Genomic DNA, 26,201 nt, shown 5'->3' on the forward strand with positions numbered 1-26,201 from the left:
CAAGTAAATTATGATAGCTTATGGGCACTCTACTTTAAAATTATCTAAATTTTCTCTTAATTGCTCTAATTTAGTCAACTATTTTTATTATAAAAAATAATGTGTGCACATAATGGTATTAAATGCAATGAAAAAAGTTACGCCATTGCCCATTCCAATTATCTCACAGGTAACCATTTTTAGGTATTCGTGTTTTTAGATTTCTGCTGGTTAACAATATTTTAACAAGGACATGAATCTATTGCTTGATAAATCAGTTTAAGAAACTTATCAACTTATGAAATTTGCTTTACAGTATAAGACCATAATTAATTCAGGTATCTCAATAGTTTGAGATTCTAAAAATCTGAATGCAAATAAGCAGTACTAATACTTTCATTATCCAAATCCTACTCCTTTTAGGACCAAGTAGTGCACTTGAACCCATAGAAAGAAAGAAAATTTGACATCATATAGAATATGATGAAAAGGAGAATGTGCTCTGCATCAGTCAAAATAATTATCTTTTAAAGTTTTCCATCAATTGCTGAAAGCATGCCACATTTTGCTTTGCTTTATACTTCAAGCATGACTTTCTCATACAGCTCTTTGTCTGATGGCTGCTAATCACATCTCTATTCTCTTGAGTAGATGAAACCATGATTTCTTTATGATGTGACTAAAATCTTCCAGCTTTTAAGTCATCATATTTGATGAGTGAGGTCACTATTATCTTTCAGTCATTCTTCTGGGTATACTCTTCCTCTGTCCCAGAACAGCCATAAACCAGTAAGGGACTTAGATCATGGAACTGAAGCATGTGGAGCCATTTGTTACCTCAGCATTCCATAGCCTACTCTGACTGATGCAGGCTTGCTGTGTATGGTTAGGATTTTGTTTTTATATAATTTTGAGTTACTATTCTAGCATCTAGTGCTATTGAGAAATGTTTGGATACCAATTTAATTATAGATTATTTACTATCGAGGTATTTTATCTTATTCTCTCAGGAAAATTTCAGATCTTCTATCTTTCATGGTGTGAAATTTCATAAGCACGTGTCTGGATTTCAACTCTGTCTCATTCATACTTCAATTAAACACTTCTATTTTTCTCTAGTTCCAGTAAATTTTCTTCTCGTTTTCTTTGTTAAGTAATTTACACCTTAATTAATCTTCCTTATTCCTCCTTAATTAACTTTTCAGCATGCACTGAATCTTCCAGCTTTTAAACCATAATATTGGATTCTTATTAAATATAGATCTTCTAACTTCATATCTTTAGTTTCCCTCCCATACTTTTAACTCTCAACTAATTGGAAATTAAATAAATTGTTACGTAATAAACTATCCAAATCATAAGTTAAGAGCCTACTGGCTGTATGTTCTATGTGATTTCTTCACTTTGATTTCTCATCCTTTTGTCAGTTGTTTTTAGTTCAGGTACTTTCTGTGTTCTCCCAATGCTCTTTTTTTCCCCCAGTCGTTTTCTTATAATGAAAATAATTATCTTCTCAATTCTCTTTAAAAATAAAAATTGGAATTTAAAAAAATGTTATTTCAACTCCACTGAATTATATCTGTTTTTCTTTGGTTCAATCTGTGTGTTCATTTTGGTACTCTGCTATCAAGCCATTTCTTTTCCTAAAATGCCTAGCTGTCTTTGACTCTCTATTGCACATACAACTTTTCCTGTTTTCCCTACCTAATTATTCTGAGTCTGAGGCCTTGCCAGGATTCCACCCGAAAACACAGCTCATATTCCTAATGTTGCCTCCGTTGGGATTTTTCTTGAATGGTGGCTTATATGTCAATATACTCCCATTCACTTTCCCAAATGTCTGATTTGCTGATGCATTCTCTCCATTCTGTTAAAGAGCTATTCCATTTTGTACTTTTATACTCTAGTTTTAATGATATTTTGGCATGCATGTGTCTGCCATCTTGATCAGGAAGCGATCAAATTTATTTTTCCAAATACTGAGTAAAGCTATGAATCTGCTCATTACTGGATAAAAATTTTAAATTATACTAAGATATTTTGGCGAGAATGATATATGAATGGAAGAAGAGAGGAATAACATTTGTTGATCACCTACTGAGTGCCAAGAGCTGAGTGAGAGAGATTCTTTATTTTCATGACCTCATTTAATCTGCACAATAACCCTCTGAGGTGTCACTACCTCCATTTTATAAAGGTATATATTGGGACTCAGGGAGTTTAAATAAATTGCCCAAGTCATAGGACTAATAAATAGTAGAACCAACTCTGGATGTCTCTGGCTCCAAATCATCTGCTAGTTCCTTCACTGCATGCTAAATGACTTTGAATGCTTTAGATTCAATGCCTTAACATGGTGAGTTGTTGTATTTTATTGTTCTTAAAATAAGAGAATAATACAAGAAATATATCTTATTTGCTATTTACAAATTCAGAAAAATCTTATTTAAAAGAAAAAAATTTAATGTATTTTATTGGTGGCATAAATGGTGGGATATACTATTTTTCTGCCTTTCATTGAAACCCAACCAGTCATATATATTTTCCTCTCCATAGAGTTTTCAGAGATAGTGACAGAGAAGTAAATATTACTGTTCTGCAATGTCAAATCAAGGCTACAACAATAGATGCTGTGCATTGGCACCCACAGACTATGAGACAGAGATAGTAGAGCAATGTAAACCTAGCTTAGTCTTCCCCACTGTATCCTCACCAAATAAAAGGTTAGAAAAGGACAGCTCACAAGTTATTCTCCTCATTCAGTCAAGAAACAATGTATTTCTTCCTTCCCCAATGAGTTAGGTATATGTGACACTATCAGTGTATGCCAGACATTGTGGATTTTATGTTGGTGGATGCTGGGTTGTCTTGTGGGTTTGCATGTGTGTGTGTTGTATTTCCTTAAATAGTTTAGGGCTTTGTTCTGGGATGCAGTTAAACCACTTGTTTTAGCCTTTTCAGACTTGCTTTTAAAATTCATTAATTGGAGGTAGAACAGCCTTTATTTGGGGGCTAATTTATCCTACTTGTAAGGTAATATCCTTTTGAAAACTCCACCTGATGCACCTCTATTAGGAAATATTTCCACTTTGGCAGGTAGAACTGCTCCTGGCCCTGTGTGAACTCCAAGTATTATTCTTCTTATTTCTTTGTGATGGTTCTTTGCTAGGTATTGGTTGTTTGTTAATGTGCACTGACCAATAGGAAAGACCCAAGGAAAGACCCAAGGAAAGACTCAGTAAAGACCCAAGGAAAACTCTGAAGATCTTTGGAAATCTCTCCTTATGAAGCTATTTTGTCTCTGGTATTCTGCCCCACAAACTAGTTTCCTTGGTCTCCCTGAAATCCTAACGTGTTTTCCTCAACACAGAAAGACTATCAGGCTCCATTTCTGGTTCCCTCTGTTACATTTTATGCTGAAAAATTTCTTTATTCAGTAGGCTGGGACAATCACAGGGTTTATCTTGTTTGTACCCTTTCTCTGGAGGATCACTGTTATGCATACTCTGTTGTTCAGAGTCTGAAGACTATTGCTTTGCATATTTTGTCTAATTTTTTAATTGTTTAAGACAGGAAGGTGGAGACACACCGGAGAGCTGAAGCTGAGGAGTCTCCTGGGTAAGATGTCTTGAGATGTTGGGGGCCCTATGGTCTCGCCTGGGTGTGAGACTGGGAGACTGTTGGTTCTTGGGGCTTTGCCAGACTTCCTGTTGGTCACCTGGCCAGGTGTATCTTAATGACTAGCACTTGGGGCATTGCTTGCCTTGGCCAGAAGAATCCCTAAGCAATGTATGTGGGTTAATTAGTTGAGCTGGGTCTGTAACAGGACTTGAAGCCTGGATGTGTTTCCTCGGGGACTTTTTGACTCTAAGTCTAGGAAGATGGAGTGAATCCAGAAGTTCTCAACCAGGGTTCATCCCTGCCTTGGGGGGCAGTGAATAGGACAGCTCTCCCGTAACAAGGATTTATTCAGCCCCAACACCACAGGTACACTTACAAACCCTGGATAAAATGCACAAGCATCTGGGCTGAGATAAGGTGGGGGGTGGGGAGGGTGGGGGGAGGGCAAGAAGGTTTAGGAAAAGGGTTTGCTTGTAGGGGCGACTTGGTGGTTTAGTTGGTTGAGTGCTGACTTCGGCTCAGGTCCTGATCTCACAGTTCATGAGTCAGAGCCTGGCATCGGGCTCTGTGCTGATAGCTCAGAGTCTGGAGCTTGCTTTGGGTCTGTGTCTCCCTCTTTCTCTGCCCTTCCCCCACTCGTACTTGGACTCTCTCTCTCTCAAAAATAAAATAAAAAACCTTAAAAAAAAAAAGGAAAAGGGCTTGCTTTCCAAGGGATGGACCAAATTTTAGAGGAAGAAAAGGGGTCGCTTTTCCGTGAATGATAAACAGGAATTGGAAGAATATGTCCACACTGGGGGACAAAGGAAACCCAATTCCCTTTTGTTAACATACAAATACAAAATAAAAAGATATACAGCAAAAAAAAAAAAAAAGACAGGAAGGTGTCTTAATCTGTTCAGGCTGCCATAACAAAAATACCATAGACTGGGTGGCTTAAACAAAAGATAATTATTTCTCACAGTTCTGGATGGGAAGTCCAAGATCAAGATGCCAGCAGACTGGGTTCTTGGTGAGGACATTCTTCCTGGCTTGCAGATGGCTGCTGCCTTCTTGCTGTGTCCTGACATGGTGGGCAGATAGAGAGTGTGATGGTCATTCTTCCTTTTCTTATAAGTACACTAATCCCACCATGGGAACTCTGAATCTTATAACCTCATCTGAACCTAATGGCTTCCCAAACGCCCTTCTTCCTAATACCACCACATTGAGGGGTAGGGCTTAAACATAGGACTTTGCGGCAGAGGGGGAGGGGGCACAAACATCCAGTGCACACAGAAGGTTAAGCCAGTCCTTGTTAGTCTTGATTGGAAGTGGAATTTTTAGTCACTTTATGTCCAACTGAATTTGGTCAAAAAAACTAGATGCATATAGACAGCTCTGCTTTCCATTTATCCCTATTTTAGGCCAGAATAAATCAGCTCAAATATCATAAATCTGAAAATTTATTCTAAAGGATACCAAACATCTTGTGGGAGAAAAAGGAAAATACTTGGCAGATGTATGGCTTATGTCAAATACTGAGATTGTTTTGACATTAAATCCAGACATTTTACACCCTGTTGATACAGCCCTATTTTACATAAGATGAGAGACATTTTGTCATGCAGACTTCTTTTCAAGTATTCACTCATACTTGAAATCTATTTTAATATAAAAGAGTAAAATAGTGAAATAGGTGTGGTGGCCGACATACAGAAAACAGCTGGTTTGTTGATAAGCAGGCTGGCTAGGAAGCTTGTACCACTGCCTAACCAAACTGCTTACTTTAAGATTAATTTAAGGGCCAAACAAAAATAAAAATATCAGGGTTATTCACTGTGTGTGGCTTAGAAAAACAACAATAACAACCACAGAAAACTCATTTCAGAGTACTTGCCAGACATTCAGGCCTGGAGGACATAATCTCCAGTGAGTCAGAATGGCAGAGAAAGGCTGTAGTTGTAGTTTGTATTCAGCAAATCATTGGCTTGTACAGTCTTTAAAATCCAAGGAAAGCTTTGTGTTAATTTTGAAAGCCTCCAACATTTCAATGGACCACCTTTTCCTTCATACGTGCTGACACAGAAGTCCTACTTTACCACACATTTATTGACTATTTCAAGCAGAGCACTAGGTGCTGGCCACGGGACATATAATGATAAGTAACAGCCGTATGATTTCTGAAGGAGAAGGGATTAAAAACAAAACCAAAAACAAAACATGCATCCAAATGTTCACAAGCCAAGGCACTGTGTTAGGTGCCATACGGATGGTTTGAATAAGAATATCTAGGGAAGACACCATAACTGAATTGGTCTTGAAGGGAAGTTTTCCTAGACAGCCTTTAAAATAGATGGTGGAAGGTGGCCAGGATCCACACAGGAAGAGACAGGAGTTGGATGAGGGCTTACTAAGGGTAGAAGTGGTGAACCACAAGGTAGTGACTTAAAAGGGTAAGCACCTCAGTGTGCATAAAAGATTAACTCGAAGGACTTATGGAAGAAGAAACAAGAGAGAGAAGTTGGTCAAAAGTTTTACCTGACAGGCTAGCAGTGGTTTCAACAAGGTAGATCACTTCTGGGTTCTCACCAGTAATACACTAAGGTTTGGTACAAAGTTCACAACTTCCCATGGTATGCATTAAAAACAGCCTTTACTAGGGAAGCTTAAATAGGCCACAGGGGAAAAAAAAGTAGTTATGAGAGCCCTGATTCTTCTTTCATTCCACAGAAATGTGTGTTGGGTTCAAGGCAGTGCTGAGCTTGACAAGTATCCCCGCAGTAGTTGATAGTCCACTTTCCATTGTTAAAGGATAAGTATGGGGGATTAGCCCATCAGTGGATATATTAGTCAGGGTGCTCTAGAGAAACAGAACAAATTACATATTATGCCACCAGTATATATGATATATGATATGATATGATATGATATGATATGATATGATATGATAGATATCAAATAAATGAAAAGATTTATTACGAGGAATTGGTTCATATGATTATGAAGGCTGAGAAGTCTCGTGATCTGCTGTCTGTTAGCTGGAGACCCAGGAGAGCCAGTGGTGTAATTCTAATTCAAGTCTGAACCAGAGGAGCTGAAGATGTAAATACCAGTCCAAGGGAAGGAGAAGAGAGATGTCCCAGCTCAAGCAGTCAGGTAGGAAACAGAAAGGATGGATTCCTCATTTCTCTGCCTTTTTGCTTATTCAGGTCCTCAACAGAATGGGTGATGCCCATGCACATTGGGGAGGGCAGTCTACAAGATTTGAGCCCACAGGTTCAAATGCTAACCTCATTCAGAAACACCCACACAGACACCCCCAGAAAATAACATTTAATCTGGGCACCTCTTGGCCTACCTAGTCTAGTTGACACATAAAATTAAGCATCATAGTGGGTGAATGCACAGATTATTGAGTTACACAGAGTCTGAATTTGAGATGCCAGCTATTTATAGGAAGGCAAATAGCTAGAATTTGGAGACCTTGGAACCCATGAGATGTTGCAGTGTCCTCTGTGGGAGGAAGAGACTGATTAGCAAGTTGAATTTTGATGGAGGTTCCAAGTCCCAGCTAACTGCCAGGGTCATTTTTGGACAATTTTGCTCATTACATCATCAAAGGGCTAACAGGGATCAAGAGAAGTTGCAAACCCAAAATACTTGAGGCACCAAACAGAATAAAAAAAACAAAGGAATTGGTGGGACTTGTTATATACTGAGAACATTTAGTGTTAAATTTTTATTTTTATTTTTTAATTGTTTTAAATGTTTGTAATATTTATTTATTTTTGAGAGTGAGACAAAGTGAGAGTGGGGGAGGAGCAGAGAGAGAGGGAAACACAGGATTGGAAGCAGGCTCCAGGCTCTGAGCTGTCAGCACAGAGCCCGACACGGGGCTCGAACCCACAGACTGTGAGATCATGACCTGAGCTGAAGTCGGACACTCAACAGACTGGGCCACCCAGGCGCCCCTAGTGTTAAATTTTTAAACACACACACACACACACACACACACACACGTGCACACACACACACACACACACACACACACACACACATCCTATTAAGGCCTCTAACACTGTCTGTGATCCTGATTTTGCCAGTACCAATTGATGATCCCAATAAAGGTAATGGAGCTCTAAAATCAAAGAAATTATTTATTGGGTTACTGTAGTAGACCAAAGAAGATATGGAGCAGTGACAATAAAAATGGGGAATGAGGAGGCAGAAAACAATAGATACTTCTGAGACCTGAAAAAAAGTCAACAGAATTTGCTGACCCCTCAGGTGTGGAGTGAATGAGGGAAGAGTCAAGGATGACTCAACTCAAAAAACAGGTGACTAAGAACATGATAGTACTATTAACAGTAATAAGAAATTTAGAAGAGGAGTTGGTTTTTTACAGGAAGTAGACAGTAATCTGGGTTTTAGACACATTGGATTAGAGAAGTTGAACACAATAGCTACATTCTATATACCAGGCACTTTGCCAACCATTTGATATGAAATATCCATCTAATGCCTACAATTATTCTATGAAGTAGAAACTTGTTATTACCCCCATTTTATTGGGAGAGGTGGTCTTGGAGAAAATAAGTAATTTGCTAATTATACCATTCATTAGCAAAACCCAGACAAAGTCTTTCTGGTGCCAAGGCTGAGCAACCACTGAATCAATATATAAATTCCAGCCAAAAAAATGAGATTTCAAGGAAGGCAGGGCAGAAGCTGAGTCATCTACCTTGTCATTAGAGAAGGAGCTATAGGAAGAGATGGGACTTGTTTGAAGGGAACATATAGACATCAAGAGAGAGATGGCCATTGACAAAATGTTGGGATAGTTTAATTTGGCTGGATGGTGGGAAATCAGAAGGAATAAAAACAAGGATAGAGGCAGAAATCAGAAGATAAGAAGTAAGCCTGAATCACAAAAAATAAGAAATTTTGGGGTGCCTGGGTGGCTCAGTCAGTTAAGCATCTGACTCTTGATTTCAGCTTAGGTCATGATCTCATGGTTTGTGGGATCAAGCCCCAAATCATCGTGAGATCACAAGCAAGCTCTGTGCTTGCTTAGGATTCTCTCTCCCCTCCTACCCTGCCCCTCCCCCCTGTGCCCCCTTGCTCTCTCTCTCAAATAAAAAAAAAACTTAAAGAAAAAAAAAGAAAAGAAATTTCAAGAGAAATGTGTAATCCACAGCATAAATTGTTGCCAAAAGGAAAGACCGGTTACAGAAAACTTTGGGATAATAATGGGAAGCACTTAGCAGGTGCTTATTATATATATCAGGAAGAGTTTTACATACTTTTACATAGTAATCATATAATTAGCACAAGCGTATCCCACTGTACAGATTGGAAGCTGGTACAGAGAAGCAGTGCCCAATGTCACTTGGCCAGTGCGAAGCAGAGCTGTGATGCCACCTAGTGAGTCTAGTCCAAGCATATACATCCTCCACCACCCTGCCACAGTTTCAGGAGACTGGCCCCTGCACTGACCAGACTGTAGCCTATGGAGTAATAGCTAAGTGATAGTATTTCTCATCTTGTCATAGAGTAGTGGTTTGTGGGATAACCTGGCTTGGGGTTCTTCCTCTTCTGCAAAATTCTAAAAAAAGAAAAAAAACTACTTCCGTGGACCTGGAGTCCAGGAAAGGCCAGCCGCGTTGTGCTGCCATGGCAACTCTGCAGCTCCTCGGGCCCTGAGGGCTTGTGGATCTTGATAAGTGGGCTGAGGCCTCGAAGGCCAGGACCACCACTTCTATGGGAGCTCCTGTGTGCCAACCTGACAAACAGTTAGAGAGGCCAAGTGGAACCACAGGTTTGATATGAAGGAGAAGAGAGGTGGTCTGAGTCAGTGCCAAACAAGAGGAGGTCCTGAGATGGCGTAGCAGGACCTCTCTGATTGCGAGTCAGACCTGTACTACTCGCTTTGCTCCGCACCAGGCAGCACACAGCACATGGCTGCTTAATTTGACTCCTGCAGGCTGACAGAAAGGCCCCTGCTGACATAGGGAGAGGTTATAAATGACACTCATCAATCCTCTGCCTTGACGCCTCTCCCCTTGACCAAACTCTAGCCAGGCTCCTCTGAGCCCTCTTCTCCCCCGGACCTCAATCTTGTACAAAACACTAATAAAGGCTCGAGCAGATACTAACATAGTTTCTAACAGCTTAAAACTGCATCCCTATCATATCCCTAGGTCCCCTTCAAGTGCCTGTCTCAGAGAACTTAAAGCTGGTAAAAAAAAAAAATTTTACTCTTTCTCCCAGTCAACATCTAAAGATAGGGGCCCTGTTTTTCAGTCTCAGTGGGAGGCTAGGAGCCTGATGTTAACGAGCAATAATTAGAAAACCCAGATGTGTTTCACGTGGACCAACCACTTCCTGCTTTTTGTCATTTTTCACTTCCTGACTCTACTGAGCCCCCTGTTGTCCCCTCTGTATCCCCTACTCTCCCTTTAAAACACCCAGTCACCTCTGCACAAATCAAAGTCGAGTTCAGTTCACATTGGACTCTTTTCCCTATTGCAATAGGATATTCCTGATTGGAATCTGTCCTTACACTTTTAGCTAGTGTCTGGCTTTGTTCATCTTTGACAGTCATCCCAAGAATACCCTCTCTATCACCTTTAATCCCCCGTATTCATTAATTACTTTGAGAAGGAGCAATGTTTGTAAGCTTTAGTTGAAAAGCTCAGCCTTCCACCCGCCCCACCCCGGGAAGAATCCTACATAAGCCCATTAGCAGGAGCAAAAGTGGAAGTGAAATTACCCTGAAAGCGTTGAAAGGGCTCTGACTCTAGAGAGGGGCTGAGTTATTTCAATAACTGCTCCTACCATCTTGCAGCCACCAAAGGTCTACATCCCTCACACCCTATTTTGCTGAATTTGTTGTCTCCACAGCCTCCTACCTGCCCGCTGCTTAATATCGTCCATCCTCTGCCTTTGTCATTTTACTGAAGAAGTGCTCAACACCGTTTCTAATGATGGGGTGCATTACCAATAGAAGGAAGGCGGCAGACTAGAACAGGGAGCCAGGGTCACTGCCCTTCCCTGGTGGGCCATGGGGGTGAGTGTGGGGAGACACTGGTCCTTGAGATAGAAGTTGAAGAACTGAAAGCAACTCTATCAAGCTGTTTCCAAACTTTGTGGCACACTGAAATCACCTGAGGATCTTCGAAAACTACGCTTACTTCCCACACCCGGACATTCCTTTTTCTTTTTTATGTTTATTTTTGAGAGAGAGAGAGAGAGAGCAGAAGTCGGGGAAGGGCAGAAACTGAAACAGGCTCCCAGGCTCTGGGCTGTCTGCACAGAGCCGGACATGGGGTTCAAACTCACGGACTGAGAGATGATGACCAGAGCTGAAGTTGGACACTTCACCGATTAAGCCACCCAGGCACCCCGGTTGCTCAGACATTCCAATTACACTAGAATGGGATGGGCATCAGAATTTCGAAAAGCTCCCCCAGGTGATTTTAACATGCAGCAAAGTTTGGAAACCACAGATCTAAATCACACTTCACTCCCTAGGCAACTACAATAACATTTTGAACAGGTTGATAAATCTTTAAAAATCTTATGCCTGTAACTTTTAGTGATAAAAGTATTTAATAGTGGCAGCCTCATTGAGTGCTCCATAGGTAACATATGTTTCACATTCATTAATTCGTGTAAGAACACTGGGGTAGATATTCTCTCAATTACATAAATGAGGAAACTAAGTCTCAAATATCTTAAGATACATTGTCCAATCTTACACATTAAGTAAGGAGTGGGAGCAGGATCTGAACACAAGACTCAACTTGAACCAGTCTTATCCACTATAGCATATTGACCGAATGCAAGACTCTTTATTCTAGATGTTTGAAAAGTAACTTTGAACATGTAGCCTGGAGCCCACCCAGAAAGGGTCTGGCCCAGGGAAAACTGGATCCAACGAACACATTCATTCAATTTGGCATGGTAGGCTTTTTTCTGTCTGGATCTAATATGATGTCATGCTTGTTTGAATGGCCTTTCTGACCCCTAAAATCTCTTAGCAAAAGTAGCCAACAATCAGGCTCAGTCAGCAGGAGACTGAGCTTAGAGGAGACACAGCAGGTGTCAGGGTTGAAACTGATGAGTTCCAAAGATCAACACAAGTTCTGGGAGACAGATATTACAGAATACAGAAGAGATGGAGGAGGCAGATAAAATCTGTTAATTCAGCAAGTCTTAGTGAATGAGAAATAGCAACATTGATGGGGATGCAGCTTGATTCTAGAGCAAAGGCTGTTCGTGTGGAAGTTAATCACAAGATGAATTGAGCTTAAATCTGGAGTGGAAGTTTTATGGTTATGGGGGGTGCGTTGACACAGACTTCCAGATTTTCAGTCTATTCATTTTGTATGAATGTGTTGAGTGATATGTATCTAGAATGGACAGAACTTAATAAATGAATACTAGCACCACCTGAATTTGGTGCTATGAAGCACCAAAACTGCAAGTAGATATTTGGGCAGGTGCCATGTGCTGGATGAGGGCCAGGCACCTCCAGAAAGACTTTGCAACAGAAGCACGCTGTGGTGTTGCAGAAGAAAATGACCTCCGCAGTTGGACAGACCTATGGGAACCTGGCCTGAGCACCTGCTAGCTGCATGACCTTGGGCAAGTTACATCAACTCAGTCTTTGTTTTCTTACCTGTGAAATAAGGACATGGTTTTGTTCTCATATATTTTTTGTTGGAATGAGTAAAATAATGGCATAAACATCTCACACCTTTCTTGGCACATGACATAAAATCAACATTCGCCAGTTTCCTTGCCTCCCTGTGTCATCTTGTTCTTTTATCTCTGGAACAGAAACACATTCAAACCTTTTTTTTGTCATATGCAGCATATTCAGTATCACTTACATTTTAAAATATTATAGGTGATTAGGTGTAATAATATATGTTAAAGTGTTTTGAAAATTTTAAAGTAGTAAATGACTCTAAGGTATAATTATTTTAATTACATAATTATACACGAGCAGATTCTACCTCATAGCTCTCACTATTCCCTCCTGCTGCTGACTCTCAAATCTACATTTCTAGGACAAATAAATCCCTAAGGGCTCCTTTTCCTCAGGGACACTTACAAATCTCCATTTTGCATTTCCAAAAAAATGTACCTTACCGGCAAAATGCTCCTTCCTCTTTCTACTTCTCCTACTGGCTCTTGGGACAGATTTATACTCTCTGCCTTTACATGAGGGGGAATCTAGCTCTGAATGTAGGTCAGAGTGGTAGACTGGAGAAAAAGGATGGCTGTGGAATCAGCAGTCATACTTGGAAATCTTGGAGAGCACATGGTGAATATCACATGGTCTATACAACCTAACCGCCCTCATTCAGATCCTGGTCTCTTATCCAGACAAGCTACCTGACTTCATTATGCCTCAGTTGCCTCACCTGTGAAATGAGGCTGGTTATGACATCACTACTTTCTAGGGTTGTAGTGATGCTTAAGGGAGCTAACATAGTGGAACTACTTACAATACTGTGTTACCTATCATTACTATTAGCTTGCTGCTGCCTTTATAGCTACATAGTCTTAGGTAAGATAAACTTGGAGCCTATCAGCTCATCTGTGAAGTAGAGTAGTGCTTGCCTGCCAGTGGATGTGAGGAGAAAGTAAATTTGTTACCAAGTAGTTGGAATCATTCTCTATGGTTAGTCCGTGTCAAGGAAGATGCTAGATTGAGTCCAGTTGCTTGCTGAAGACAGGATATGTATGTGGTCCCCTCCTTGCTTCTCCTTTCCATGGCTGGAGTGCTCATTTTACCTGGGTTTGGCCAGCTACCCGCTCTTAATTTGGATGCTTGCTCTTCATTTCACCTGGAAGCCACATGGGGCTATGGCCCAGGCTTCTATAGACCAGCTCAGCAGAGGCACTGTGGGCAAACAGCCCCTCACTGTCCATCTGCTTCCATCCCCCCATCATGGTTGGGATTGGGAGTCCAGATTCGATTTAAGGAGAAGGTTTCTAACCTGAGCAAAAGGAGCTCTACACGTGGTGGATCCCAGATTACTACAGTTGCCATCCAAGGACTTGCAAAAAGCCATCACAATAACCAGGAATAGTTTTCCTTCTAGTTGCTAAGAGCATATTTTTCTTCGGGGTCTCCTAAAAACTGGGCCTAGGTTACATTGGGTATCCCTAGACCCTGGTCATAGTGTTGCCATAGGAAGACCTCAATCTCTCTCTGGTTTCTAACCATAAGCATTTGAATAAGTATTCATTCTATTTCTGTGCTTGATGTGGTCAATCACACTGGAAAGGGGGCCTTTTCCCTCCTCTCCAGCCTTTGGGTGTGCTGACCTCCTGAAGCCCATGACCAGTATAAGTGGACAGACTTTCTTACAGACAGTAGCTGTTTCCTTGCCAAAGCCTCTAGTGTATATTCCCTCAGTCATATGAGCTCAGCGTCCCTGGCACTTTGGGCTCCTTCCTGTCTTGTCATTGTTCTTATCTTGTCAGTCATCTAATAAGTGTTGATTCTCTGATGTCTCTCACTTTTTTGAATTCTAAATGTTGCTCTCCCCATATTCAGTTGCTTTTCTAGCTATGACCACACTACATTTATCTTCCTAAAGCAATAGTTCCAGTGACTCACACCTACAGTCTTCCTACTGTCCTTATGCAGAGGTGATTTACCACAAATTTAATGAGGCTTAATGTTGAGGGCTCCTCACTGGCAGGAGATCCAGCATCACGTCCATGTTATCATATGCCTTTGTAAAATTAGCAAAAGTAAGATATTTTCACCCAAATAAACCCACCATGTCTTTATGCTTGCAAATATACCCATCTTTGTCAGGAGGTGATGAAGTGGGAGGGAGTATTTTGGATCTTTATAGCAAGAATTTTTGTTCAGAGTATACTTCAATCCAATTTAGTGGTATGTAACCTTTTAGGTTCACAATCATATTATGCTATTTTCCTAAATTTTGTGATGTTTTTGGAGTCTGTCAGCCTTTAAAAGTTTATATAACATGTTTTGGTTTATATCCTCATTTGAAATAACCATTCACTTTGTACCTTATTTTGTATAAAAATTCTTATGAGGGTATTGAATCCTCTAAGCTTCAAGCTAAAAAAGTAGATCTAGTGCTTATATTGAATTTAAAAGATATAACTAGTTTGAGACTCTATGCCCTCTCTTTTGGGCTGCTCATATTTTTTTCCCTAAATTTTCCCCACTGCCCTGCCCTCACTGCCCTGCCTTCTACTTCTGCTGTTGCCCCTCAAATCTTTGTGTGGGTCTCTGAATTTTACTTATCCTTCTGAATCCCAGCCACATACATGTCAATGATAAAGATAGCAAGCTCACAGTTATTGGCTGTTTTCACATGCTAGGTATTGTCCCTACATTGTCTTTAGTTCTTTCCACCACCAGGGTCTTTTTGTTTTCAATATATGAAATTTATTTTTATTTATTTATTTATTTATTTATTTTTTCAATATATGAAATTTATTGTCAAATTGGTTTCCATACAACACCCAGTGCTCATCCCAACAGGTGCCCTCCTCGATACCCATCACCCACCCTCCCTTCCCTCCCACCCCCCATCAACCCTCAGTTTGTTCTCAGTTTTTAAGAGCCTCTTATGCTTTGGCTCTCTTCCACCCTAACCTCTTTTTTTTTTTCCTTCCCCTCCCCCATGGGTTTCTGTTAAGTTTCTCAGGATCCACATAAGAGTGAAAACATATGGTATCTGTCTTTCTCAGTATGGCTTATTTCACTTAGCATAACACTCTCCAGTTCCACCAGGGTCTTAAAACCACCGAGAGGGAAGCATCCTCACATACAATCTGTAGATGATGAAACAGAGGCTCTGTGAGCTTATCCTGCCCACTCTCCCAGAGCATTTGCTCTTGTCCTGTAGCAGCACCTCTTAAGAGTGACTGTTGCCCACATGTGTCCAGAGATATCTGTCCAGAGATATCTCTGACCTCCAAAGTACTGATAGTACCCACCTTATACTCAGCCAACTGCCGCCATTGTTAAATAACTATCTTGTAGTCACACTTCTTACTTTCTCCTTCTTCTTCCACTCCAACCAGAGTATATTAATCTAGAATCCTGGGATGAAATCCTATGCTCCCTTTGGATGTTCTCTGGGGCCCGTGCATGCACATGTTTGTACTTACTACACAGAGGTATACATGAATTGTTCCATTAGAAACTGCAATAAAACCAGCTGGAAGGACAGCTCAATTCCCATTCCTAAGAGCTGGAAGCTGTGAGAATAGGTGTCTCTGTTCCACTATTTTAATACCAGGATAGAAGACAGAAGTTAAAAGATACGTATTAGAATTCTCTTTAAATCCACAATGTCAAAAAATATATTCTAAAAATACTATTCACAGAGAAGCACGATTGGCATATGTCATGATACTGACGGTTTCATGTAGGTGATTAGACAGACAAAGAATTTCATAGCTTTTGAAATACAGTAGAAAAATTATGCAGAGATTTTCAAATCAATTTCCATCCTTCAACCTGAAAAATGCATGCATATTTTTAAAACCAATAGGAAGACAATGAAAATGAGGAATAGCAAATATATTATGCATCCGAATCATTATTCTGTGTAATCTTTTTTTTTTAATCTCTCTTTTGGTACCTAATTGTCCACATGTCGATCCATGGACTATTGGGAATGAGAATTATAATCTTAAAGTTTTCATTTTTTTCTTTCTCCCTCTCCCTCATCCCTTCCCCATCATTAATGGATTAAATTGATGGAATGATGGAATGTTCTGTTTCTATACACAAGTTATAGGTATCTGACTCCACAGTATATGCTGGAAAAACTCCTTTAGCATCTGGGCATTGGGCACAGAATCTTAGGTTTATAAGAAATGTTAGATATCATATACTGCAGAATATTTCATTAAACTAATAGTCATAGTTTAGTGTGTTAAGTATTATATTAATCATACTTCATTTTTTTTCAAAGAAAAATCTATATTTTAACAAGGAGAAAATGTAGGTTTAAGTAGTTAAATAATAATTATTATTAACATTTAGTAAATGCTTAGTATATGATAATGTTCCAAGATAATGTATGTTAACTTGCTCAATCCTCAGACAATGCTGAGAATAGTGCTTCCAAAGAAAGTACTGTAGCCCACATTTTACAGATGAGATAACTGAGGCCAGAAGAGCTTTAATGACATGCCAAGGTCATACAACAAGTAAGTGGCAGACCTGGATTGAAAGCCAGGCTGACAAGCTCCAGAAACCACCACACTGTCCCAAATAATGCATCTATTTAAAGTCTTTGAACTTTTTTTTTTATTCCAGAGTCTATTTTCTTAGTTATACTGATTCAATCCCCTTTCCAATTACCTTACAAAAGGTTATTAAGCCTCAGCTGGAACCCCTTATTGCTGGGGGCACTGGCTGCTTCTGGAGAAAGTTCATTCTATTTTTGGACAGTTCTGTTAGAAAATTCTTCCTTATGTTGAGCTAAAATCTACCTCCCATTACCTGTCGGAAGAGAGTGGGTTGGTAGAAAATGTCATTAGATATGAGGCTAGACAGGAAGGTAAAAAGGCCAGAGTGTGAAAAGCTTTGAAGGCCACGCTAGCTTCTCATGCTGATGCAAAGACTGAGCCTCTGGTACATGCCCAGCTGTTAAAACACATCTCCCCGCCTGCACCTGAATGACAGGTTTTCAAACTTCAGTGGAGGAAACTACATTTATCTGTCCTGCATTTGACACTGTTGTTTCCACTCATCATTCTGGTATAAAGATATTTTTGTCTCCTGATTCTGAATTTTTTGTGTATTAGCTACCTCTTTTCACTTTCCACATTCACCAGCATTTTTTTTCAAGCTATTGATAAGCTCCCAAGAAAGATCATACTTTGTTGCCTAAAAATTAGGATTGAAATGGTCAGTCACACTAAATTGTAGCATTTTTTTTTCTTTTTCTCACCCTGCACTATCCTGGGTGCTTCAGCAGCCAAATGACCACTAGGTACAAAACAGTGAAAATCATAACAGAATGCTTAAGGCTGCTATACAGGAAATAAAAAAAGGCATTTATGTGTCTGCTTAATAGAGAATCAATATTTGGCTATGATCTAATTGGAAAGTTCCTCTTCGCATACCAAAAGAAAAAAATAAGTGTTCATTTAAAAGTTACAGCTTTATGAACAACATGGAATCAATTGGGCAGAACACAGAGCAAGTACTTGAGGTCAAGACAGAACAAGGACACTGACCCAAAAAAGCAGAGAGGCTTATTCACTCCAGGCCATCGAATAACCCACAGCAAGCAGGCTGGCTTTTTGTAGACAATAATAGAGGAAGGGCCCTTCTTAGAAACACCTGGTAAAGACTTTGGTACTTAAAATCTTTCAGTGGCTGTAGTTATAGAAGAAAAAGATCTCTGCAATTACAATAAAGATTGTGATACAAAGAAGCAATCATCCCAGCTGCTTGAGAAGGACCCAGAGGGATGCAGCCCACAAAGGAAATTAACAAGTTCTGCTGGCTGAAAGAAGTAACACTCTGAGCTAAACCAAAACAAAAGCCATTCCCATAGCAGTCCCGGCTGACCAAGATTCACCAGAAATTAGTAAAGAGAGAAGGAAATTTAAGAGTCTGCCTTTTATAACTTTTAGTTTAATATATGTAATTGTTCTCAAATTACTTTTCAATAAATTACATATAGTTTTCATTTCAGAGCAGCCCATCTATTTTCTCATAAATTACCCAATTATTAAAATTAATAACAACAGTTCCATGTATCATGTCAGAGAGAGATCTGGTCTGAGCTAACTGGAACTAAAATCACATTTAAGATCCACATTTACGACTCTGGGGCTTCCCATGAGCAATGTTGTCTTAGGCTGCTTATTCTCACCACATGTAAGTGTACGTACAGCCAAGCAAAAGTCCATTTTGGATAGCAGGGTCTGCCTCATTTCCTGAGTCAGCTGATGCTTTGAGCAAGATGCCCACTGCTGTGCCATAGCTGGTGCTGTCTCTTCCTACCCAGCTCCTGTGACACCATGAAGGAATTGTCAACGGCAATAACAAGCAGAATTACAGTTTACATGGCACACTCTAGGTGCCCTCACCTAAAGCAGTAACTTTAATTTACTCCTTTCTGACTTCTCATAGTAACTCTTTGGCACAGGTTTAATCATCCCAATTTTATATCTGAAGACACCGCAGTTCAAAAACTTTAAGTGTCTTTTTTTTTAAGTCAAATAACTGAAAGATGTGGAGCCTGTATCTGCTTTCTACCATGTAGTCATTTGCACGCTTGGTGTGATTCTTAGATTTTACTACCAGTTCTGTTCCAAGTTTTTTTTTTTTCTCCTCCTCCTTGTGGCAGATCCAGCACTGTGATTCTGTTTTTACACCCTGCCTTTTATGGACTGCTGTTGGCTCACTACTCTGCCTCCACGGAGTGTTTTTAAAGAGCTGCATGTCTCAGAGTGAAGGCCATCCTTAGCTTTTGGGAAAGGGTGTGAATGCAGGCCCACATCCCATGTGTCTAAATATTTACAGACCAAACTAACAAACTGTTTAATAAACTATGTTCAATGCTTGACAAATATACCTTTATAAAGGCCAAGAAGGCTATGTTTGAGTTTAGAATTACCAAGTGCCAACAAAGACAGGTCCCAGTAAGTCTCTTCTCTCCATTTCTGGCTCCGTTCTGTACTGAAAAGCCTCTCACATTCGCCACCTGGTGCCTGGGAGTGTGCATGCTTGTGGTGCGATCTGTCCTAGGGAGCATAGACCCAGAGATACAAGCTGTGTGAACCTTGGAAACAGTTTGGGGGCCATCTGGTCAAAGAATTTGGGGATTCTGAGCACCTGCATCATGGTCTGGGAGGGAAACATGCTAGTTCTAAGGCCATGTTCCATTGGCCTCGTGGATCCCTTGTTTTATAGCAAGGGGGCATACTGAAATTAATCCAGAATGGGATCTTCTTAGATGGCAATATTGCTTGATATTTCTCAAAATCCTTGCTTCTTTCACTGACAGTCACTGAAATAATGAATCTCTAGGCCAAATGTCAGACAAGTTGCTTTGCAAGTCAAGCTGGTCTTTTAGAGCCAGTTTCCTTCACCTTTTCAGAATCACTCCCTTCCAAGTACCCAGTGCTTTTCTGCAGGCCCAAGTCATCCATTCGCGGAGTACATAATGTGAAAAATTCATTCTCCAAAATATGTTACCTTTCCCAAGGGAACTTATGTATTTTATTTTAAAAGAGGCTGCAATTTAAACCAAAGAAATAAATTTTCTAATGATGGAATTTCTAGCAACAGCAGAAATATATTTGGGGACAGGGATTTTCTTGACATAAATCTGTATTACTTTCCTAGGGTTGCCGTAATGAATTACCGCAAACTTGGTGGCTTACAACCACAGAAATTTATTTTCTCATGGTTGTGGAGACCGGAAGTCTGAAATCGAGGTGTCAGCAGAGCCATGCTCCCTCTGAGGGCTCTAGGGAAGAATCCTTCCTGTCTCTTCCAGCCCCTGGTGGCTGCAGATGTTCCTAGGTCTGGTGCCACATCGCTCCAATTGGCCTCCACCTCACAAGGCCTTCTCCTCTGTCTCAACCTCCCTCTGCCTTTTTAAGAACAGTTATCATTGGATTTAGGGCCCATCTAGATATTCCAGGATAATTCATCCCCATCTTAATTACATCTGCAAAGGCCCTATTTCTAAATAAGGACACATTGACAGGTTCCAGTAGACATGTCTTTCGGGAATCACCATTCAACTCACTAGACTATTGAATTCTGCTATTTGGGCAGCATTCTTGTGCACGCAGACTGAAGGCCCACCTGCTGCAGGCTGAGGAAGCAGGAAATGTCAGTCCAGCATTGCAGGCCTCAGGGAAAGATGAAAAACTTCCTCATGGGATATAAACCTCATCTTTGGAGAGGAGATGAGACAGACAGCAACTACATTTGGGAGCATGAACAGAAGGTTATGGCACTGCTTTTAGGAAAGCTTTAGTCAAACTGAAGCACAGCAAAGAATAAGTCATTTCATCTTACTTTTCAAGACTCTTCATATCATCACAACCATAACTGGAGACTATATGAGCTTAAGGTCTGACATTTAAATTCTATTTACTTATTTTCCGCTTGAGCAGGTGAGAGAAAGAAATACCAGTAATCTTAATGTCCTAAGATTTTAAACTATATTACTTCATTTTATCCTCATAATAGCCCTCTAAGGAAGATATTAGTATTCACACCCATTACAGAAATGTGGAAACTAAGGCCCTGAGACATTAAATAACCTGCCAGGATTTCACAGCTGAGAATCAAAGGCGCCGAGAGCCACAAAATCCATGCTCTTTCTTGGACTTTACTGCCCTGGGATCAGTCTAGATCAGCCATACCCCTCTAAATTGACTGTTAATCTTGCTGACTTTCCTCTTGTAAAGAGCAGTAAAGCATCCTTTACTAGCAGCTAGAGAAGCCCAAAGCTAAGGAACCAGTTGTTCTTTTTGCTTACACTATACTGCCATCTAGTGGAGAAATAATTAATGGCCGAAGGTACCATTTCAGGCATCTTAATTTTTTGATAGCTGTAATTCATTTGTATTTAAATTTTGCTTTTTACTTATTTTTTATTTAAAATTTTTTTAATGTTTATTTATTTTTGATAGAGAGAGACAGTGTGATCCAGGGAGGGACAGAGAGAGAGAGGGAGACACTGAATCCAAAACAGGCTCCAGGCTCTGAACTGTCAGCACAGAGCCCGACATGGGGCTCGAACCCATGAACTGTGAGATCATGACCTGAGCCGAAGTCGGATGCCTAACCTACTGAGCCACCCAGGCGCCCCAAAATTTTGCTTTTTTAAATTGAGACCCTATCAAAATCAGCACTGAATTCCTCCCCCTGTTTCCATATACATATGTACACTCCTTCTGTACACATCTCTCTCTCTCTCTCTCTCTCTCTCTCTCTCTCACACACACACACACACACACACACACACACACACACACATATGGTCTACAGACTATTCCCCCTAATGAAATTGCGACCTTTTGGCATTGTGTAATTTGACTGAAAATTTAGGGAAGAGTTTAGAAAGAAATGACTAATAGATTTACTTTAATCATTTTTCATACCATAAAACACAATTTCTTTCCATCACAAATAGCTTCCATACTGACTCCATGGCGGAGTTGCCTATAGTACTGATGATGTCCAGTGAGTTGACTGCCAGAGTAAGACCACCCCGTAGATAAGACAATGATGAATGCCTCCATAGAAATGGGAAAAGGGAAGGTGCAGCTCTGATGGCCCCATTATTAAACATGCATTCTAAGACATCTAAAACACTTATTAGTATTAGTATTAGTCTCCTGATCTTGCTATAACAAATTATCACAAAGTTAGTGGCTTACAACAACTTAAGTTTATTATCTCACAGTTCTGGAGGTCAGAAATCTTAAATGGGTCTCAGTGGGCTAAAATCAAGGTGTCAGCAAGTCTGCATTCCTTCTGGAGGCTCCAGGGGACAATCTGTTCCCTAGCCAGTCCAGCTTCCAGAGACTGCCTATAGGCTTGGGTCTCTTGTTCCATCTTTAAAGTCAGCAGTATTGGCCCCAGGCCTACTCACAATGCCATCTCTCTGGATCTCTCTCCTTTGTCACCCTCTTCCTCCTTAAAGAAGGCTGTGATGCCATTCGGCCTACTACAATAATTCAGGTTAATAACCAATATCCCTGTTTTAAGGGCAACTGACTAACAACCTCAATTGTACCTGCTACCTAAACTCTTCTTTGCCATATAATGTAATACAGTCTCAGGCTCCAGGAATTAAGGTATGGACATCTTTGGGTATGGGGAAAGCATTCTGCCTCCTTTCCCCTCCCATCCCACCCCCCCCCCACTTTCACAAATTACAAAGAGCCTTGTAAGCATGCATGAGGACACATCAACCTTGAAATTCTACCTACGCTTTTGGCCAGCCACATTTAATAGCATATAAGAGCATAGGTTCAGATAGACTTAAGTTTAAACCCCAGATTCATCCTCAGATGTGAAAACTTGTGTATGTTACTTAGCATTTCTATGCTCAGTTTCTTCATCCTTAAAATGGGCATAACATCTTCCTCATAGGATTATTGTAAGGCTTAAATAAGTCTCCAAAGAGCACTTAGCAGAGCACGTGGCATATATGAAGATCTCAGAGTCTCTGAAGGAACCATTTCTGAGAATTTCTGAGGATTTTCCATTCCATCTTCAAAGTGAGAGTAGCTAACCACCTAACTAAACACTGCCCTGGATGCTTGGGGGACAAGGAAATGACACTGCCTAGCTTTACCCAGTTAACTACGTCCAGTAGAATTAGACACCAAGACATGCTGTCTTGTGAGGTCTTCTAAAACGGGTAAATGAAGGCTTCTGTTGTACCTTACATATGGGGATAGACTTTGCCCAGACTTTTGCCACGTTCAGGTGGGAAGCATTTGAAGAGACCATAGAAGAGGAGGACAATTTTCCTTCATTCTTTCCCATCCTTCTTTGTCTAGAACATGTATACCAATGTCAACACTTCAGCGACTATTTGTATACTGTACGAGCATGCACAGAAAGATGGTCATTCTGACTGGTCTCCTAAAGCTGAGGGCAGCAAGCCCACGTGTGTGTGCATGTGCGTGTGTGTATGTATTGCTACCACACACACATATGCCATCAAGTTACACAAAAACCTATTTTTACCCTAATGAGAAGTAAATTGTTGGCAATGGAAATTAAAATGTTTTTAAAAATTTCTTATGACACTAAAATTTATTTTTAAGTAGAAGTTCAGAAGTAATGAATAAAAAAGTTCATTGGTTATAAGCCACCTATACACAATGCACTTAGGTTGTAAAAAAGAATAATGCTTTTAGATAGGCTAAATCTATGTGTCTCCTATAATCTTGTTTCAATAATAAATTTACTTAGGAACATGTTCATTAGGGAAAGTAATTTCTGCAACTACTGGAAATATTTCTGAATTTGTAGTATCTAATATATATTTACTGTTTTATTTTAGGATTTTAAATACCTCTTTCATGACTAGAATACATGAATTCCTTGAGTATAGAAACTATGGAGCAAAATGCTATTTGCACATTACAAATATAGAAAGGATGCTCTAAGTTTTACTTTTACCCCTATGAACTTTTTGATTCCCTGATTCCCCTAACAGGTCCCTCCTGACCTATTAAAACCTTCTTGAAACAAACAGAAAAGACTGGGCCATAACCGGTCCTTCCTGGGTTTGCCAAACCTCTCACTTAGGTAGCCACATTGTAAAGGTCACTGCATTTTAGATATGGTTACAGCTCTCCTCCTGAGGTATCTCTGTAAACCTCAGGAGCTGGAGGGCTACACTGTGACTATAAAACCTAGAACCTGCAACCATAGTGCACCTCCGGTTTGCACAGCTTAATGTTCAGCTTAATGTTCATTATATCCCATGGGCTTCAGCATGAGGACATCAAAGGTAACTTGGCAAACCCAACCTCCATCCTGAGTTTATACAGCTGGTGGGGAGGGAGTCATGGCTTGGGTAATGAGTCTAATGCAGAGTAAGTGAGCAACTGTACCTTGGAAAGAACATTCTACGTTGCTTTCTGAATATCAGTACCTCCCTCACACAAAGTCACGGAGCTTTGTCTTCGAGAAGTCTTCAACCCTCAGCTCCATGTAAATGGCAAGGCAAACACATTAATTCAGTGTGACAAGACTGTCAACTCAGTCCAGTTGGTGGTAGCTCAGGGCACATCCCAGCAGAGCTGAGAGTTAGTGAGCCCCACCAGAGGCATGCTGGAACAGATTCACGTGAGAAACATCATGTTTTGCTCCTCTCTGCCTCACTTAGAAATTTTTAAAACTGAAGTTATATGGAGTCTAGCTTTTAGAGAGAAGCAGCTAGTTCAATTCAGAACTTAGGTTAGACTGGTTGGCAATATTTATTTTGTACCTTAAAAATGGCAAGCACTCTACTGAGAATTATATATACATTATTTATTAACTGCACTGCAAGGTGGGCGGAATTAATCCTTGATGAACCTGAGGCCTAAAGAAGTCAAATGATTTTTCTAAGTTCCCATGGAGAGTAAAAGTGAGTGTTGATACTCCCCTTACATCTCTAACCCCTTTTATTTTTCCCTATGTAGGAATACAAGAGTGAAATATATTATGTAAATAAGTAAAAAAAGTAAACCCTTAGTATATTTGACTTTTCTAATTTTTGTTCAACTGATCAGTCTCCTTAGACACAATGTATCTTTGTCCCCTCGCTCCACCTTATGTGCCCTCATAGCTTCCCTGCTAAGTTCTAGAAAATGACTCTGAGAGGTACCTCATTTGGATTGTTTATGGCATGGATTTTCATCCACACCATTCATAATGTGTCAGAAATTATCATTTTCCCTTTGTTATGGATTGGGTCATCCAGGCGGTAACAAGCTTATCAAATAAAATATTAAAATAAGCAAGTGGGTACAGTAATTGTTAAAAGTAACCAGTGGGAGAAAATGAGAGTCAGTGGACTATTTTATCCCAGCTACAAGATTAAAGATACTCATATTACATGTCATATGTTAGTTATGACAAAATTTCTTAGTTTCCTCTATCAACACACGGAATTAAAATGTCATTTCTTCTCAGTGATTTTTTTTTTCTATAATCAACAGAAAGGGATCAATGAGTCTTTCTGTCAAGCTTCTGTGAATGAGTCTAGTAAGTAAAAAGGATTGTTTTGAAGTAGATTCTTCATGTTTCCTCCCTTGTTGGCCTGGATTAAAGGTGAAACTCAATTGTCCCATTATGATGCACTTCTCTCTTTTATAATGAGAAGGGGATGAGGAGGAGAAATGCATTAATACCAGAATGTATCATAAAATACTAGCTAATGCTTTCCTTTTTCTCATAATAGACGTTTGGAATGGTTTCTCATTTATTTAAGAAATAGGCTACATTAGTTTCTAGGCCTTGTGACTCAATGTTCTGTAAGTTACACAGACCTGGTCCGAAGCTAAGGTGTTTACTGCTGCTAAAGCCATTAAATTTTTGGATGATTAAAAACAAGAGCTAAGGATTAACAATAATTAAATGTCTCTTAGAAAAGGTCAGTGGTACAAGGAAATGGTTAATTGCACTGAAAGAATAAGAAGAAAGTTGAAAAGAATGTATTTTTTCAACCACAAAACTGAGTAAAAGCCATCCAAGCTGGGAGATTTACTAATTCATAGCAATTAAGTAGTTAATTAGAAGTCTGTAATTATCTTTGCCACTTCATTAAGAACTCTGTACAGATTTCCCAGTATAATTTGTTGGAAACCCTACTTACCTTGGTTATTGGGATTTCATGAGGAAACTACTTTCAATGTATTAAAGGAGTGTCTCATTAAAACTTTGCTCAGCCATCCACGGAAACACAAGTTGATTTCTAAGAGTCTAATAGTTTTGGGCTTACTGACGAAGTGTGACTTAAAGGACACAGGACAGCACAAGTAACGTTCTAATTCCCAATTGCCAGGGGTGGGTATTTGCCCACTGCACGGGTATGGCTTCATTACTTACTTTT

General features: G+C 40.0%; 1 long non-coding RNA gene across 6 annotated transcripts in view; it reads right to left on the reverse strand.

The window, feature by feature from the left end:
- Positions 1 to 26,201, reverse strand: part of LOC111561971 — a 307,562-nt gene that overhangs the window by 172,895 nt on the left and 108,466 nt on the right. For 5 of the 6 annotated variants that reach the window (XR_006583144.1, XR_006583145.1, XR_006583147.1 and 2 more), the window contains 3 exons: positions 12,266 to 12,417; positions 6,121 to 6,442; positions 4,563 to 4,663 (listed from right to left, as the gene is read on the reverse strand). This is a non-coding gene — a long non-coding RNA (uncharacterized LOC111561971). The remainder of the gene's footprint in view (positions 1 to 4,562; positions 4,664 to 6,120; positions 6,443 to 12,265; positions 12,418 to 26,201) is intronic. The other variant, XR_006583148.1, reaches the window with a different exon arrangement.

This window comes from Felis catus, chromosome C1, assembly GCF_018350175.1.
Source record: "Felis catus isolate Fca126 chromosome C1, F.catus_Fca126_mat1.0, whole genome shotgun sequence".
NCBI classification, from domain to species: Eukaryota; Metazoa; Chordata; class Mammalia; order Carnivora; family Felidae; genus Felis; species Felis catus.